At 36.8% G+C, this 16,934-nt stretch overlaps 1 protein-coding gene across 1 annotated transcript in view; it reads left to right on the plus strand.

The window, feature by feature from the left end:
- The window catches only part of LOC105854738, a 111,278-nt gene that overhangs the window by 2,482 nt on the left and 91,862 nt on the right, over window positions 1-16,934 (plus strand). The gene's annotated exons all lie outside the window — the stretch shown is intronic.

Consider the following 16,934-nt stretch of genomic DNA (forward strand, 5'->3'; position numbering starts at 1 on the left):
TATATATACACTATGTTTCAAAGGCAAAAATGTTTAAGTTACTTGTCAGAGCATGTTCTGCACTCCAGAAGTTTTCCTACAGTGTTAAAATCAACACCTCCACCTTCAAGTACACTCTTATATCCATCCCTGTCTTAATCATGCCCAACACCACACTCATTTAAAAATGTTTACGTTTTGAAACAAGAGCATTCCTCCTGTTTGATGGCTCAGTGACAAATTTAATTGCTACATTCACCTTGACTGGAGATTCTGTTTCAGCCATGATGTTGTCTCAGAACCATTTCCTTCAAAAGCCACAGGACTAACAAATTCTCTAAGCTCCTTTTAAGAAAAAAAAAAAACTTAGCTCTTTCTAAAACAATAACTGAACCTTTAAAACAATAACTGAACCTTTTAAAAACAATGCAGAAGTGTATCTCAAAGCGGTATAACTCTGTATCCCACCTTTTCAGGCGTTATGTTACTACACTGAACCCCCAACATGTCACTCTTAACCTTGCACCATAAACCCCTGTACTTTCTCTCACCTTGTCTTTCCACCCATCCCATAATCTTGTATTTGTCTTTGTCATTCTGGATTATGTCACTTGGCATACTTTCCTCTAATTTCATCCATGTTGTATAAATAGCAAGAGTTTATCTTTTGTATTACCAAGTACTATGAATGTGTGTGTGTGTGTGTGTGTGTGTACCCATATTCTTAGCCTACTCCACACCTTGGTATTATAAATAGTTAAATAGTGCTGCAGTGAACACAGGAATGAATATATTCTTTCAAATGAATGCTTTTGTGCCCATTAGGAGTGGAATTTCTGGATGAAAATGGGTATTTTTTTATAAACCCCAAACCCATGAAGACAGAGATGCTCTTCACTACTTCTTGCAGTGAAGTTCATATTATTTTTTACTTTAATCACCCCATACTATAGATATCTCATTAGAGAAATAATGATGGAGTAGTCAATTGTTTCCTCAAGTTTTCCTTTCAAAAAATTGTGGCCATTCAGTACAATTTAGTTTTTGTAATTTTCAAAATCTAACTTCCTAAGTGATCAATTTTATCCCATTTGGACACTTCAGTTAAGCCATGCTCAAATTATGTTTACTATATTTCATTAAAGGAAATGGAGACAGAAGCTAGATGATAAATTCTTAATGAAATTTATAAGAATGAGTTACTTCTGAATATCATTTTTTTTTAAATGTTAAGAAAAAGTGTGTGTGTTAGCTTATTTTATATTTTAAAGCCAATCCGGTGCTATGGAAAAAGCATAGCTTGCGAAGTCAGGAAGATGTGGTTTTTAAACCTCAGCTCATCAACTTACTAACTGCATGACTGTAGCATGCTATTTAACTCCTTGAGTCTCAGGTCTCAGTTGGGATCTATACTACTTGCATTGGGGTGAGATTTCATTATGTCTGTATTTTATTTCTCTTTATATGATTTAAAATAATGTAAGGCTTTTTGAGATTCTAGTTCATACTTTGAACTATCTGCAATGGGAACTGCATCGTATATTTTTTATATTTTATACAAATTGCTTCATCTGGTCTCTACAACAACCTAATATGTATAATACTGGCCCCATTTTACAGAACCAACTACTGGCACCTAGGAAGGCTGAATCTTCCTCTTTCTTCACAGAGTTGTGAGGTGGGAAACTGAAAACTGAACCCATATCTAACAATTCCAATGTCTTTTTCACTGCTTTAGGACATTGATCACAGTAATTATAACACAGTGGGGATAACTCCCCCAACAGTTACTAATCAGTGTTTGAAATTTACCAAACTCCTTTCAAATATGAAACAGATGCTTTACAGTTGTTCAAACACATTTTGCTCATGAATGACGAAAGTAGTTGCCTCTCATATCATCGCATCTATTGCCTCCCTCTGCAATTCCAGCTGAATCATCTCCATTGTTAAAATGTGGTTGACCATAGCAGTGTCTTTTTAGGACACCCGTCAAAGGTAATGTACATATAGCAATGAGCTCAGTGCTTAACCTCAGAGTGAACATTTACCAATAAAAGTTAGCACCATCATTTCCAAATGGAAAAAAAATGATATTCTCTTAATCTTCTCATTTTCAAACATTTGTTCAATTTATCCAGGTCAATTCAACGTTTGCTAATCACTGAAATTCTAAAATAAGGCATGAGTATGGCAGAAAACAATTTTTTTTAAATGAAAAGAAACATTACACTCAAGAAGGTTAAAATCAAATCATCTTGCTTTTGACTGCATGGTAAAGAGGCTCTTATTTGCTTTCTATTTTCCATGGATGGCCTCAAAGTGTGTCAACTTTGTGGTTAAAACCACACTGGAGCTATTAGCAATAATTAGGGTAAGTAGTTGTGGAAAAACACACTGGTAGACCTGCAAACACTGATTACAAAATGATATGAAACCTATTTTACCTTCTTTCAAACCACTAAGCGATTTAGTATAGCACGGAGGCAATCTCAGCCATTATTAGCCTGTTACTAATTTTATTTTATTTTAAATATATACTTTATTGAACTATCATTGTTTTAAATCTTTGTTCATTTTTTGAACAATAAAGAATTTCTCTCTCAGGTGTGATAATCAGTTCTCCCACCATGAATTACCCATAATCCTCCACCTTAGTTGGTGGGGCTCATCTCCTTTCTTTTTAGTTCCTTCCTTCTTTCTCCCACCCCTCTTCTTACTCACTCAGGGGGCTCAGATTTATGGTTCACTTTGGAGGACTGGCTTTAAAGTTTGTCTCTTCTGACCCTTTATTTATTTGCACTATATTCCATATAAAAGTGAAATCATCCAGTGTTTGTCTTTCTATTTCTGGCTCATTTCTTTTAGGATAATCCCTTCCAGTTCCACCCATGCTGCCACAGTGACATGAGTTTATCTTTTTTAATGGCCGAGTAATATTCTATTGTAAATATACACAAAATCTTCTTGATTCACTCATCCATCTAGGACACTAAGTTTGTTTCCATTTCTTGGCTATTGTGAATAGCAATGTTATAAACATAGGCATACATGTTTTCTCTGAAAGTGGCGTTTTCGTGTTCCTTGGGTACATATTTTTCCCATAGGGCCCAGACCAATCTACATTCCCAACAGCAATCTAAAGGTTCCTTTTTCTCTGCATTTCACCAGTAATTGTTTGTTGTTGCTGTTGTGTGTGTGTGTGTACATATGTATATATATATATATATATATGTATATATGTATGGTTCATTCTTACCCCAGTGTAATGTGGTAGCTTGTGTTTTTAATTTGCATTTCCCTGATGCTAAGTGATAAGGAACAGTTTTTTTGTTTTTTGTTTTTTGTTTTTTTGTTTTTTTATGCCTGTTATGAACTGCATTATCTTCTTTGGAGAAGTGGCACTTTTTTTTTTATTGGGTTGTTTATTTTGTTTGTTGAATTGTATGAGCTTTGATATCAGTCCCTTATCAGATGTATGATGTGTCAACATTTCCTTCAATTCAGTAGGGTGTTAATTTGTTTTGGTTAGTCTCCCTTACTGTACAGACTTTTTTGTTTGGTATAGTCTCAATTATTTATATTCTCCTTTGTTTTCCAGATTTTGAAGATTATTCTGCAAAGATGTCTCAGAAGTTTATGTCATGAAGTTTATTATTAGTAGTAGTATTGCTTTGTGTAGAACAACTGGAACAACTGTGGTTTAGGCCAGAGGTGCAGGGGTAGGGAGTGGTGGTGGGAGAATTCATCAGAGTCAGAGTGGGTAGCAGAACAGGCAGATCTACTGAAATATGCTGTTAACAGGAGAAGTGGGTGAGACAGGACAGGACTGTTGCACCATCTGTGGGTCAGCTCCCTGACCAGACGTCAAACTCAGACCACAGATGTGATAGCTCTGAGACTTAACCCCAAGGCCACCATGGAGGACCCTTGAAGTGTTTTGCCTATGTTTTCTTCCATATATTTTATAATTTCAGGTCTCACATCCAAGATCTTTATTAACAATTGCAGTTTATTTCCATGTATTGTGTTAGATAGTGATCTAGTTTCTTTGTTTTGAATCTTGAGTCAAGCTTTCTCAACATCATTTTTAAAAGACTTTCCTTGTTCTCATGCATATACTTCACCCCTTTTTTGTATATTAGTTGTTTTTATGTGGTTGTATTTTAAGTGGTTGTATTTCTGGACTCTCAATTCTATTTCATTGTTCTCTTTTTTTTTCCCCCCAGTATCATGTTGTTTTAATTATTATGGCTTTGTATTATAATCTAAAGTCTGGGAGAGGGATGATTCCATTTCCCCCTTTTTAGTCAGAAGAAATTTGGATATTTGACATTTTTTTCAATTCTATGTGAATTTCAGTAATATTTGATCGATTTCATTGAACAATGTCATTGGGATTTTTACTGGAATTGCATTAAATTTAAAAATTGCTCTGGGTAGGACAGCTGATTCTCCCTATACATGACCAAGGAGTAGCTCTCCATTTCCTTGAGAATTTTTTTTCAAAGAGTTCTTCTACTTCTATTAACAATGTTTTATAATTTCCCTTGTATAGGTTTTTCAACTCCTTTTACAGTTTTATGCCCAGGTTTTTAATTATTTTTATGAGAGCATTGAATTTGTTTGCCTGGCAAATGTTTATAATATCTTAGCCTCTGAATTTCTGCAGGGTCTGAATGTAACTTCTCCTACTTCTTTTGTGGCCTTATTTATTTTGTTTTTTTTTTTTCCCCTCTTTTTCTTAATGAGTCTACCTAGAGGTTTATCTACCTTGTGTATTTTTTCAAGAACCAGCCTTTGAATATCTTTCTTCAAAGGATTTCTTTTTAATATCTGGACTTTCTTTTTAATATCTACTTACTTTATTTCTGTTCTGATTTTTATTATTTTCTTCTGTCTACTGACTTTTGCCATTTTTGTTGTTCTTTTTCTAGTTCTTTGAGCCAAGAGGCAAGTTTGTTTATCTGGGCTTTTTCTAGTTTTTATGTAGGCTTGCATTTCTATACATTTCCTATTATATTGCTTTTTGCTTTTTTTGAGGAATGTCTCCTCTCCTTTTTATCCTTCTTCTCAAAGTATTTTGGTTTTAATCTTTGTTTCCCTCCCTAACTCAGTTGTCATCTAGTAGCGTGTTTTGCAGTTTCCATGTGTTAGAGTATTTCCTCATTTTCTTTTTGTAGTTTATTTCTAGTTCAGTAGCTTTATGGTCAGAAAAGAGACTTAATATAATTTCAATCTTTATGAATTTATGTTTATCTTAAGGCCCACTATGTAGTCAATCCTGGAGAATAACACATGGGTGCCTGAGAAAAATCTTTATTTAGCTTTTTGAGATGTAGCATCTTTTAAATGTCTATTATACTTACATAAGCTAGTTCTTTTTTTTTTAAATATTTATTTATTTATTTGTACGGAACTGGGGTACAGGCCAGAGATGCGGAGGGTGAGAGGATTCACCAGAGACAGAGTGGGGTACAGAACAGGCAGATCGATGAAGTACACTGCTGAGGGGAGCAGCGAGCGGGTCAGGAGAGGTCTGACTCGCCATGTGGTCACCTCTGGGGCAGGCGGGAATCGAACTCATGCGGAAGTGGCTTTAGCTTCTCAGTGCTGTGCTTTAACCCGCTGCGCCACCAGGGAGGGCTGCTAGTTCTTGTTTTTAGAATGATTGTGTCCCTATTTATTTTCTGTCTTGATTTGTCCATTGGTGAGAGTGGGATACTGAATTCTCCAAAGCCATATGTATTTATCCCATTTGTTTTTCAGATATGATAGTTATCATCTAATGTATTTTGGTACTCTTTCATTTAGGGAGTATAGATTGATGAGTACCAGGTCTTTTAATTGTGTTCTTTCCTTGATTGTTATGTAGTGTCCATCCTCTTAAGCTGGGAACTTATATATTTTTAAAGATTTATTTATACATACAGAACTGGGGAACAGGCCAGAGTTACATGAGTGGTCAGAGAATTCACCAGAAACAGAGCAGAAGCAGAAGAGGCCAACTGACAAAGTACACTGCTGAGGGAGCAGTGGGCGGGTCAGGAGCTGTCTGCTGCGCCATGCATGGATCACCTCTGGGGCAGGGATTGAACACATGCTGAAGTGGCTTTAGCTTCTTGGTGCTGTGCTTTAACCCCCTGTGCCACCAGGGAGGGCCCTAAACTGGGAACTTATTTTATCTTATATAAGTATTGCTGCCCTGTATTCCTTTGGATGCCATTTGTTTATAAAATTGTTTTCTTCCCTTTTAGTTTTAGTCAATGTTTGTCCTTAGAATTTAGGTGTCTTTCCTGGAAAGAGCAGAAGTTTGGATTATGCTACATTGCGTCTTTTATGGTGCATTAATTTCACTGGTATTTAAAGTATTTATTTATATATGAAGGTCTATTACTGCCATTTTCCCCCTTTGCTTTGTGGTTCTGTTTGTTTGTTCAGTACTTTGTGTTTACTCCTCTCTTTGGCTTAAATAACAAAGTCCTTTTAATATTTCTTGGATGGAAAATGATTGTAAACTCCCCATGATTCTGTTTGTCTAAGAAGACCTTTATTCCTTTTTCTCATCTGAAGGCAAGTATGAATGCTAGAGTATTCTTGGCTAGACGCTTTTTATTTTATAGTATTTTAAATATGTCACTCTATTCAAATAGAGAAGTCTGATATTAGTATAATTATGTCTCCCTTATAGGTTATCTTTTTTTGTCCCTCATGAGTTTCATTATTTTCATCTTATCTTGGGCTCTTTGTTTTCTCTTGCTTGGCTTTGATATTCCTAAAGTTATTTTTTTTCTTCAAGTGTGGAAATTTTTCTTCCATTATTTCTTTAAATGACTTTTCATTTCCCACCTTTCTCTCTTCTTCTTGGATGATTATAATCCTTATATTTCCTTTCCTAATGATGCCAGATAATTCTCAAGAGTTCCTTCATTTTTTCTCTCTTGTTATCTCTCTTTCTCTCTTTTTCTATTTGTTTGATTCACTTTTCTGTTTGGTTTATTTTATGTCTCTGGGTTTCTCCAGAATTTTTATCTTCTTCATTATTCTTTCTGCATCTTGCAATTCCATTATTTTCTTGTTTAGGATTTCAGTTTCAAACTTCTGTCCGTTGATTTTGTTCCTCGTAATATTGTTTTTCTGAGTCTTTCAAATCTGTAAACTGTTTTCTGAGTTTTCCTAGTGTTGTTCCAGTTTTTAAAATTTTCTTTTTTATGGCCATTCTGTGCCTGACAGATTAAGATGTTCCATATCTTTATGGATGGTTCTGGAATTTTATTGTCTCTCTCTGGTGCATTGCTCCCCTGAGGACTTTCTTGGCTATTTATAATTTAGGTCACCCTCATAGTTTGCTGTACTGAATTTGGGGCTTTTGTTGTCTCCTTTCTTCTCTCCTGCTGTTCTAGGCATTTAGTGAATGCTGGGCATAGAAGTTGGGGCCTTATGGGACTTGTGGGCATAGAAGCTGGTATCTTTCTGGTAGCTCCTGCTTTGCTCTTCCTGTCACCAGGCCAATGGGGTGCTTACCCAGAGGCTGACTGAACCAATCTTCCACTTTTTAAATTTTAGATGACCAAGTTCCTCCTTTGAACTTAAGGAATTCAATAAGATATAGGTGATGCCCATAGAACAAATATCTAGGTGCAAGACAGGTGATTCTGAGTATGTCTGGGGACAATAGTTGGAGAAATTTGCTTTATGACAGTCAGAGAAACAACACATAATATTTCAATATGCACACGACAAGATGAGCTACATCCCACAATTGTGGACTAAGATAATTAAAAGAACACCAAATAGAGGTTGCTGCAGTCAGGACAGCTGATGAAGTTTTCTACCACTAACAAAGTTTCAGAGTCTAAACGAATTTGCAACAAGGGGAGGCTGGGGACAGTGCCCTTGAGAACTGCTCTGCCTTTCACTCTCCCTGGCCAGACTTTATTATAGATCAAACTAAAGGGAGAAGATAATAGCACACAATTGTGCTTTTGCTTATACAGATTAACAAGTTATTATTGAAAACAAATTTTCCTGGATAGTAGGGAACATGTGCACATGCCAGAACATCCTCAAAGAACAGGGGTCAATTCTGGGAAGTTCTGTTTGCAGAACTTCTTATGTCCTGGAATTCCATGTGCAGAACAAACAGGTATTTTCCCAAAAATGGCAGCTTCTTTAGGGAAGCAGGCTCCCAACAGAGGCACTCATCTCTATTTGTGAGTGAACACAAATTTGGAAACACTCTGAGTGAGTGAACACCATTTGGGAGAGGAGAATGAGAAGGCTGGGAATAAAGATGTCAGAAGCTGGCAAATGCTAGAAATTATCATGTTGGCTATAGTTATGTGTTTGAATTCAGCCAAAATGAAGGGGGAAAGCAAACTGAATTCTGTCCATTCATTAAATAGTTGGACATGGCTTCTGGATTGTCACTGCATGACTGAGGGCAGGACTTCACATACTGAAGAGTGACTTGAGCATATAAATCTGCAATGTGTGTAGAGTAGAATGGGCAGGCAGGGGAAAGGTTAAGGCAGCAGCTCTGAAGTGAGGAAAGGAAGAACACATGACCTGGATAAAATCATAACAAGCAGAGAAAGAAAATAGGCCCAAATGTGAAAAACTTTATGAAGGAAAAATTGATATAGCTTAGAAATTGGGGGGAAATTACAGGTGGAATAAGATGGCATGTAATACCCCATTAAGCCAGGGAGCATTCTGGGTAAGCATTTCAGTGCTTGCAACTACACCATTTGATACGGAAGAGAAACATCAAAATGAAGGGATGGAAGCCTTTAAATTGTTGCCATTTGCAGTTTAAAATCACAGCGTCACCAGTGTCTGAACTGCACACAATTTCTTACGTTTCCTGATTTTTCAAGTAAAGCAGGAAATCTGATTTTCTATGTAAAATCTCATGATTTCCAAAGGTTAAGTAAAAATAACAACACAAACAATAGTAAAACACCATTCAGGACAAATTAAGGTTTTCTGAATCTATTTTCTTATACAGCACGACAGTTTTTAACTTCTGGTAGCTTCTGTCCGAAGAACTGGTCTCTATTAACAAAATGTACTACAAATTCCCGGAAATATCTTCCATAAATATGGTTCATTGGCACAGATACACACATACAGACACTTACATGTGTGGGCAGAATCAAGGCATTGTTTTGACTTTCAAAAGCTGAAATTAAAAACTCTGAAATAAAACTTATGTCATTTAAAAGACTAACTATATGTTATTGCGTTGGTGAAGCCTTTCTTTTTGAGTGTAATATATAGAAGGAAGCAGGAGCCCTATAGCTACAGTTACTGTGGGACGTGGCCATTGTGACTGGGCCTCTGCTATTCCCCAAAAGCCCTGGAGAGAAAGGCCTCAGGCATAAGCAGCATCATGGTAGGGCAGCCCCAAGCTCCTGCAGCATCAGCGTGGACTGTGCTGTGGAAGCCCCAGGCCTGTCAGGCAGGCTTCCAACAATGGCGATGGTGGTTATTCCTCTCCAAGTCCCAGCATAGGTTAGGTCTGCACAGCCATTAGGGGTTTCACTTTTAAATGACACACCAGAATTATAAATGATGAGTGAGGTTTAAGTTCCCACCAATGTCATTCAAGGTTTGTGAGACCATTCAGGATTGCAAACTAACAGAAATCAAAGTTAACTGATACCAATTAAACAACTAAAATTGCAAACAGACTAGTCAGATTTAAAAGGTGGCTCCTCTGAGGTAAATAGAAGCAAACGCTTTGGAGAGGTTAGAACCCATTCATCAGATGGCTTCAACCAGATTTGTTGGGACTCTGTTCACCATTTCAAACTGCAGCCTGACTTCTACTCCTTTGGAATCTCTAAAAGAGCTTCCTGCTATTGGCTTATGCCAACAGCTCTCTAAGAGCTCTAACACTGGTATCTCTGGCACCACTGCCTGCTGGCCAGTGCTGACTGGCACTACTGACATGTCTGGACATCTCTTAAATGGTGTGCACTGCTTCTGATCCTCCAGCACTGCCTCCTGGTGCTACAACTTCTGGCATTACCCACTGTGGCTCCTGGTACTGTCTAGTCAGATCTCCAGGTAGGTGTTACTGGCTGCTGTGGTGCCACCTCAACAGCACCGCCTGTGATCACTTCCAGTTGCCACTGAGTTGGGTCCTGGTCTACCACTTGCAGTGTGCCAGGCTCTTATCAAAGGTGTAATGCAATCTAGTGCAAGAACCTTTTGGTTTGGACTACTGGACACTGTGGACAATAACTGGGGTAGGAGAGCTGGCCATTTCTGATCCTAGAAACTGTTTCCTTTTTCCCAATTACTGCACTATGAATTAACCCCATTACTGCTCCCTGAGCCTGAGTGGTGTCCTGCAATTATGAGCACACAGGTGAGAACCCACAAACAGTGACCTGTCCCCCCAAACCTTTGCCCTATTTTAGAAGGACAAAGAAACTGCTGTCAAGTGTGCCCTGGAAGTATCAAAGCATGTATTTATAACCTAGCTGGGTGTTAGTTACTTAATAACTGCAAAATTGGTGTTAGGGGGAGTGGACAGATAATTGTAAAATTCATACTTCCAGAAAATGTCTAATTAAGTGAAAGGAAGGAGGGAGGTAATGAACAATGTTTCCACTTTTCATAAATGCCTTGAAGATCATGGAAAGTAAGAATTCTGTAATTCTTAACTAGAGCTATCTCCTTTTTTATAGCCAGCCACATAGTAACTATAATCTCTGGTGATTTTAAAATAATTTAGAGGACATGTGGAGGAGTGAGGTTATCTTATTATCTTCAATACATTGATTATTGTATTGTTATTGAGAATAGGTTAGTGCTCTCACAATTCATATTTCAAAATTCCCTCTCTCAATATAATACACAACCACAAATTCATAATTCAAAAACCCCTTATCATTCCTGACCAAAATTTGTTTGCAAATGAGATGGAAAAGTGAGACTCTTACCCATATTTATTGACATTCACAAGTCCTTGAACTTCCCTAATTCTAGGATAATTTACTTCATTTGCTCAAAAACTAATTTCAGATCATGAATATTAAAACAATTCTGAAATAAATATTTTATTCAATTCAGCAACCATTTGATGAGGCTCCTTTTGAAATCACTGTAGTTGGAGAAAAACTACAAAGATGCCAAAAATGTAAATGCCACTGTTCCTACCCTCAAGGAACTCATGTACTTAAGTGCTTTATTATGACATATTTGTTGTACTAATTCTCTCACTCAGCTAATTCTCATTTTTAAAGGGAATATTGTTTGTGTCTATTACTAATGCATAGTATAAATTGTTAATTCCCACAAATAACATACCAAGATTCCTTTTACAATGCATATACATACACACAAACAGAATCATGACTTTCTTAATTCTGTAGTTTTAACTAACTTATGAACATGTTATATAATAACCAAAAGAAAGGTAGAAAAAGTAACACTCAAGTAGAATGTAGTTTTATTTTCAAATATAATTTAAAGGAAAAAGTAGATGTAAAATTGAGCCCTTGTGAGTCACATGAATACATAAAACAGGGACCAGATATTTCTCAATGACATTTGTCTTGAAGATTGGAAACAAGGTGATGTGCTAGAAATTGGTGTAGAATTAATTTTTAGAATTAGTAGTAAACAGTTTCTGAGGGGGGAGAGTTTGCCCTGGTGGCCTAGGGGTTAAGTCTTAGTACTATCACTGCAAAGACCCAAAACATGGCCAAAGTGTGATTCCCTGCCAGGGAGCTAACCCACATATGTAGCAGCAGACCTTGCCTGTCTCGCCCACTGTTCCCCTCAATAATATATTTCAGTAGATCTGACAATTCTGTACCCCACTCTGTCGCTAATGAATCCCCTCACACACCACAATCTTCCCACCCCCCACACCTCTGGCCTGCACCATCGTTCTTCTACACAAAAAATAAATAAAATCTTAAAAAATAAAGAAGTTCTGAGAAATTTTTGAGCTAAACTTAAATGACATAAAGAATTACCTATGGGGGTGGGGAAGGCAACAGTATAAGGAATTAGTGGATGCTGACTCCTGGTTTGAGGATTTGCGTGATAGCAATGCAAATGTAGAACCACAAAAATGAAACTGCCAGAGATGGGAAAATCAGATGATTTTAGTCAGGTGAAATGTAAAATGCCTGCAAGGCATTCCCAAAACTTGGGAATAGGATATAAATTGGTTTACTCTGAGTAATGCTGACAGAAAAAAAATCCTGCTTGAGATTTCACTGGACCTGAAGATTAAGAGTACCTGTTGATATATAGAATAAAGGAAATAAAATTTCAGGTATACAAGATACACAGAGTGTGGCAGGAAAGTCTACCTTATGAGCCCATAAGTAAATGAAAACATGAATGGCTGAATTATCTTGATAGAAAGGATATTTGTATTTTATGATTATGGAGAATTTGGCTAGAAATAGAGACTAGAAATTTTCACAGACTGTGGTCAGCATCCAAATGGATTCCAGAAATCCAATTAACCTGTTTCTACTAAGCACAAGTTCCACATTATATTGAATTGTACTATATCTTAATTGTACTATATCTTAATTGTATTTTTCTATGCTGTATCAAAAGATGATATATTACTCTCAAATAAAACAATTAGAAATAATTAGAGCTTTGATAGTCTGTTTTGGTCAGTGTTTTCCAGAGATATTTAATCAATAGAGTAGATGATAATGACAGGTAGATTCGATTAGATAAACATAACAAGGGAGTTAGTAAAAATACTGATCTAATTATGAAGTTTTGAGAACCAGGATACTAGTGTCCATGGGCAGAAAAAGATGGATATCCTAGTTCAAGCAGAAAAAGTAAATTTGCTTCTCTTCTGCCTTTTTGTTCTATCGAGCACCAAAGGAATGTTCATCCATTTTGAGTGGGGGGAAATTTACTTTGATCAGTGTAATAATTCAAATGTTAATTATTTGAATTAACAAATCAAAGGCCAATAAATTAACCTCCACCAGATACACTGTCACAGACATATCCAGAAGTTATCCGGAACAAGCTATGTGGATATCATTTAGCCTGCTCATGTTCACACACAAAATTAAAATCACATAGTTCTTGAGAGAAAATTAGCACTGATTGTAGGTAAATATGAGAAAAGATAAATATATTGGGAGGTGGCACACAGTCTAGAAGGTGCAGGTCCAGGAACTAATGCAGCCTTGGACAACTAGATATAAAAACAACAAAATATTCACACACGCAGTCATGGAACAATTAGCTCCACATACTTTTTGCCCTCTCTTTTGTCTGTAGTCAAGATTCTCAATCCCAAGGAAGAAACATTAATAGCTTTGACTAAGACAAGGCTGGAAATATTCACTGACAGCACCACAAGGCACATTTAATGGGGAGAGATGCTTCTTCTGAGGGAATTTGGAGTTCAAGTACAAGAATAAGGGAAGACAAGTCCTCTGTGGCCCCCAGATCATGTTGACTCTAAAAGTTAGTACCCATAATTGACTTATCAGTGTTTTACTATACAGTGGATAATGTTTTCTTATAGACCTGTGCTACTGGTGGATCACTGAACATTTCAGGAAAGAGAGTACTTTAAATCTATTGACTTTCTACTAAAGTTGAAATGTCAGAATCATTTTGATTTCTGATAACCTTACTTTGTATTTAGAAATTTCAGTAAAGGATGAAATCTGTTTTCTCACAGGTCAATAAATTAAATTTCAGTGGTAAATCCTACAATTGACAGTTAAAATTTCTTTCCAACTAGTGCCCTATAAAATAATAAGTCCATTTCTTATAAAACGATGGCACTGATCTCAACGGAATGCAAAGCTTACAAGATGCCTTGTCAGCCTAGCGACTATGACCAGATGAATTAATCAGTGCAAAGTCCCTATAAGTTGTTAACAGCAGATTTAAAGACTCTCTTTCAATAGTGATAGGGAAGTACATCAAATCCAGAATGATCTTAGCTCACTGTTATTAATTGTCATTTTATGAACTAGGAGTGAAGCAATCTGCACAGACTGAGAACCAATCTTTGCTGTCTAACAGGAAGAAGAAAATTGTAGATAACAGGAAACTTCAGGAGATTTCTCCTTTCAATTGAGATTTTTCAGCGGACCCATTCCTTTTTCTGTATGTCACAACAGCTGTTGATGTGATACACTTAATCAGCATTGGTATAAAGAGCAATCTTAGAGTGAGAGAAAAAAGTCCCTTATGTTCTATGCCTGAGGAATAAGGACATATTCCATTTCTTGTAAATTCTACAAAGAGATACTTTATTTTTATATGATTATGGCCCATTTCTTTCAGTTTAGGAACAGCATTTAGAGGAAATATACTTTCTAATAAAATTCACCTACACTAGATGTTCAACAGACCATTAGTAAAAAAAGGAATGTGAAGGGAGCCAATGAAGATATCACTCTATGGGCATAAATCATCTCAACCATTTGTGCCATTATTTAAGCCTGTCGAAAAGTAAATGTGCAGCAAAGACAAAAAGCAAGGGCAATGACAGTAGTTTTGCACTGTATAACTTCAAGAAAAAAAAGAGAGTACAACTCATAGAGGCTTAATATTAAATAAGACATCAGGCGATTCTTCCTCTTGAGTAGGATTTCCACACCAACATGAACTTGAAAAGAAATAGCTACCGTGCAGAAGGTGAGACATGAACTTGAAAAGAAATAGCTACCGTGTAGAAGGTGAGAAAGGTACTTCATGATATCGAAGCTCAAGCAACAGACACTAAGAGAAGAAATTCTGTATTTTACCTTTTTACCTCTTCACTCACACTTGCCAAACTTCTTCTCCTTTTTTTTTTTTATAAGTAGCATATTCTCCATGACAGAGTGAGACCCAAACTTCCTCAAGTAACCAAAAGATACTTGGTAATACTAACATCATGTATGTAAATTTCATAAAAATATTTAACTCACCTGGAAGATAAAAATATATCAAAAATTATATTCATGCCACAATTAATAAAAAGATTCCACAAACTTCTTAGATAAAAATGTGTATATTCATATTGATAAGACAATATTCATACTATTTGGGGCCTCTCACGCTGTCACCAGCTACTGTGGCTTGAGTTCTATCCCTGGCCATTGATGTGACCCACATAGTAGAGCAGACCTCTCCTGTCTCACCTGCTGCTCTCCTCAGCAGTGTATTTCAGTCAATCTGCCTGTTCTGCTCCCCACTCTATCTCTGGTGAATCCTCTCACCCACCCACCCCTGCACTTCTAGCCCAGTTCTTATATGCATAACTAAGTAAAAATAATTTCTTTAAAAAAAATCATGCCATAAAAAAGCATTTGTTTTACCAAATAATGTAAAAATAAGTAAACCAAATTAACAAATGTTTTGGTTTCCTTCAAAGCACATACTTACACAAATAATATGTCTACAGAGTCCAGAAACTTATAATTCAGCTGGGGAAAAAAAATATCAATAACACATTTTGTTTGTCATATGATTCAAACAACAGCAAGCTCTTGGGTCTGTGTGAAATAGAGTAGAATGTACACAACCGATATGAATGGAATTTTCCTATGTCAACTGTCTCACATACCAAAGTAAAAGTATACCCAATTTGTTCAATAGATGCAGATTTTTCCTACTGTTAAAACAGAGGTCACTAGCTTGTTTTACTTTTATTAGATTTAGCAGATTTGGGTTAAAAGAACTATAGTAAAGCCACTTAAAACTAGCATTTAAGAAAATTGATTTAGAAGTCTTATATATGTATCTTAATAGTAAAGACCTCGTGTAGTCTTTATTTACCAGCTTCTTTTCCTAATAAATAAATAAATAAATAATATCCTAACTTCTAAATGAGGAAAACACATAGCATAAACAGACATGTAAGGGAGTTTACTTTTCAAGGGCAAGTTTTCACTGTCCACTTAGTAAAGAGGGAAAAAAGTGTACTACGGGTTTTTTAAAAATAACAATATAGGCCCACCCTGATGGTACAGTCGGTTAAAGCACAGCACTGAGAAGCTAAAGCCACTTCCGCATGAGTTCCATCCCCACCTGCCCCGGAGGTGACCACATGGCGCGGCAGACCTCTCCTGACCCACCCGCTGCTCCCCTTAGCACTGTACTTCGTCGATCTGCCTGTTCTGCTCCCCACTCTGTCTCTGGTGAAGCCTCTCGCTACCCCTGAGCCTCTGACCTGTACCCCAGTTCTGTATGCACAAATAAATAAATCTTTAAAAAAGAAGCTAAAGCCAATTCCACATTAGCCACATGAGTTTGACACCCTTCTGCCCCGGAGGTGATCCACATGATGCACATGGTGCAGCAGACCTCTCCTGACCAGCAGTGTACTTCGTCAACCTGCCTGTTCTATACTTCAGCAGTGTACTTCGTCAACCTGCCTGTTCTATACTTTGACTTTGGTGAATCCTCTCAGCTCCTGCACCTCTGGCACAAATACACAGTTCTGTATGCACAATTAAATAAAATACTTTTTTAAAAAAGAAAAAAACAACAATATAACTTGAAGCATAGTGAGCAGGGCATGAATATACCAGAATGTGCAAATTCAGGATTATGCTAAACCTCTACATTCTATAAACCAGCATTCGTTAATTCACAGACAACTCTTAGGCCACTGAATTCCAGATCAAACTACCAAATATAAGATCTGTGACTGTTAGGTATGTTTGCTCCAAGTTTACTTAAAGAAATCAGTCTGATTCTGGACATCCCTGCATATAAATAGCAAGGTAATTTGTCCCGATCATTTTAGAGATCAAATAAATAATGTTAATTGAAATAAAAAACTTAATTTTCAGAAACACTGACATACTGAACAAGGAAAATTTGCGTGGCTAAAAATATTTATTCCGGCCCTCCCTGGTGGCGCAGCGGGTTAAAGCACTGCACTAAGAAGCTAACGCCACTTCTGCATGAGTTTGATTCCCGCCTGCCCCGGAGGTGAC

This window comes from Condylura cristata, unplaced genomic scaffold (genome assembly GCF_000260355.1).
Source record: "Condylura cristata isolate star-nosed mole 26May11 unplaced genomic scaffold, ConCri1.0 scaffold00004, whole genome shotgun sequence".
Lineage (NCBI taxonomy): Eukaryota > Metazoa > Chordata > Mammalia > Eulipotyphla > Talpidae > Condylura > Condylura cristata.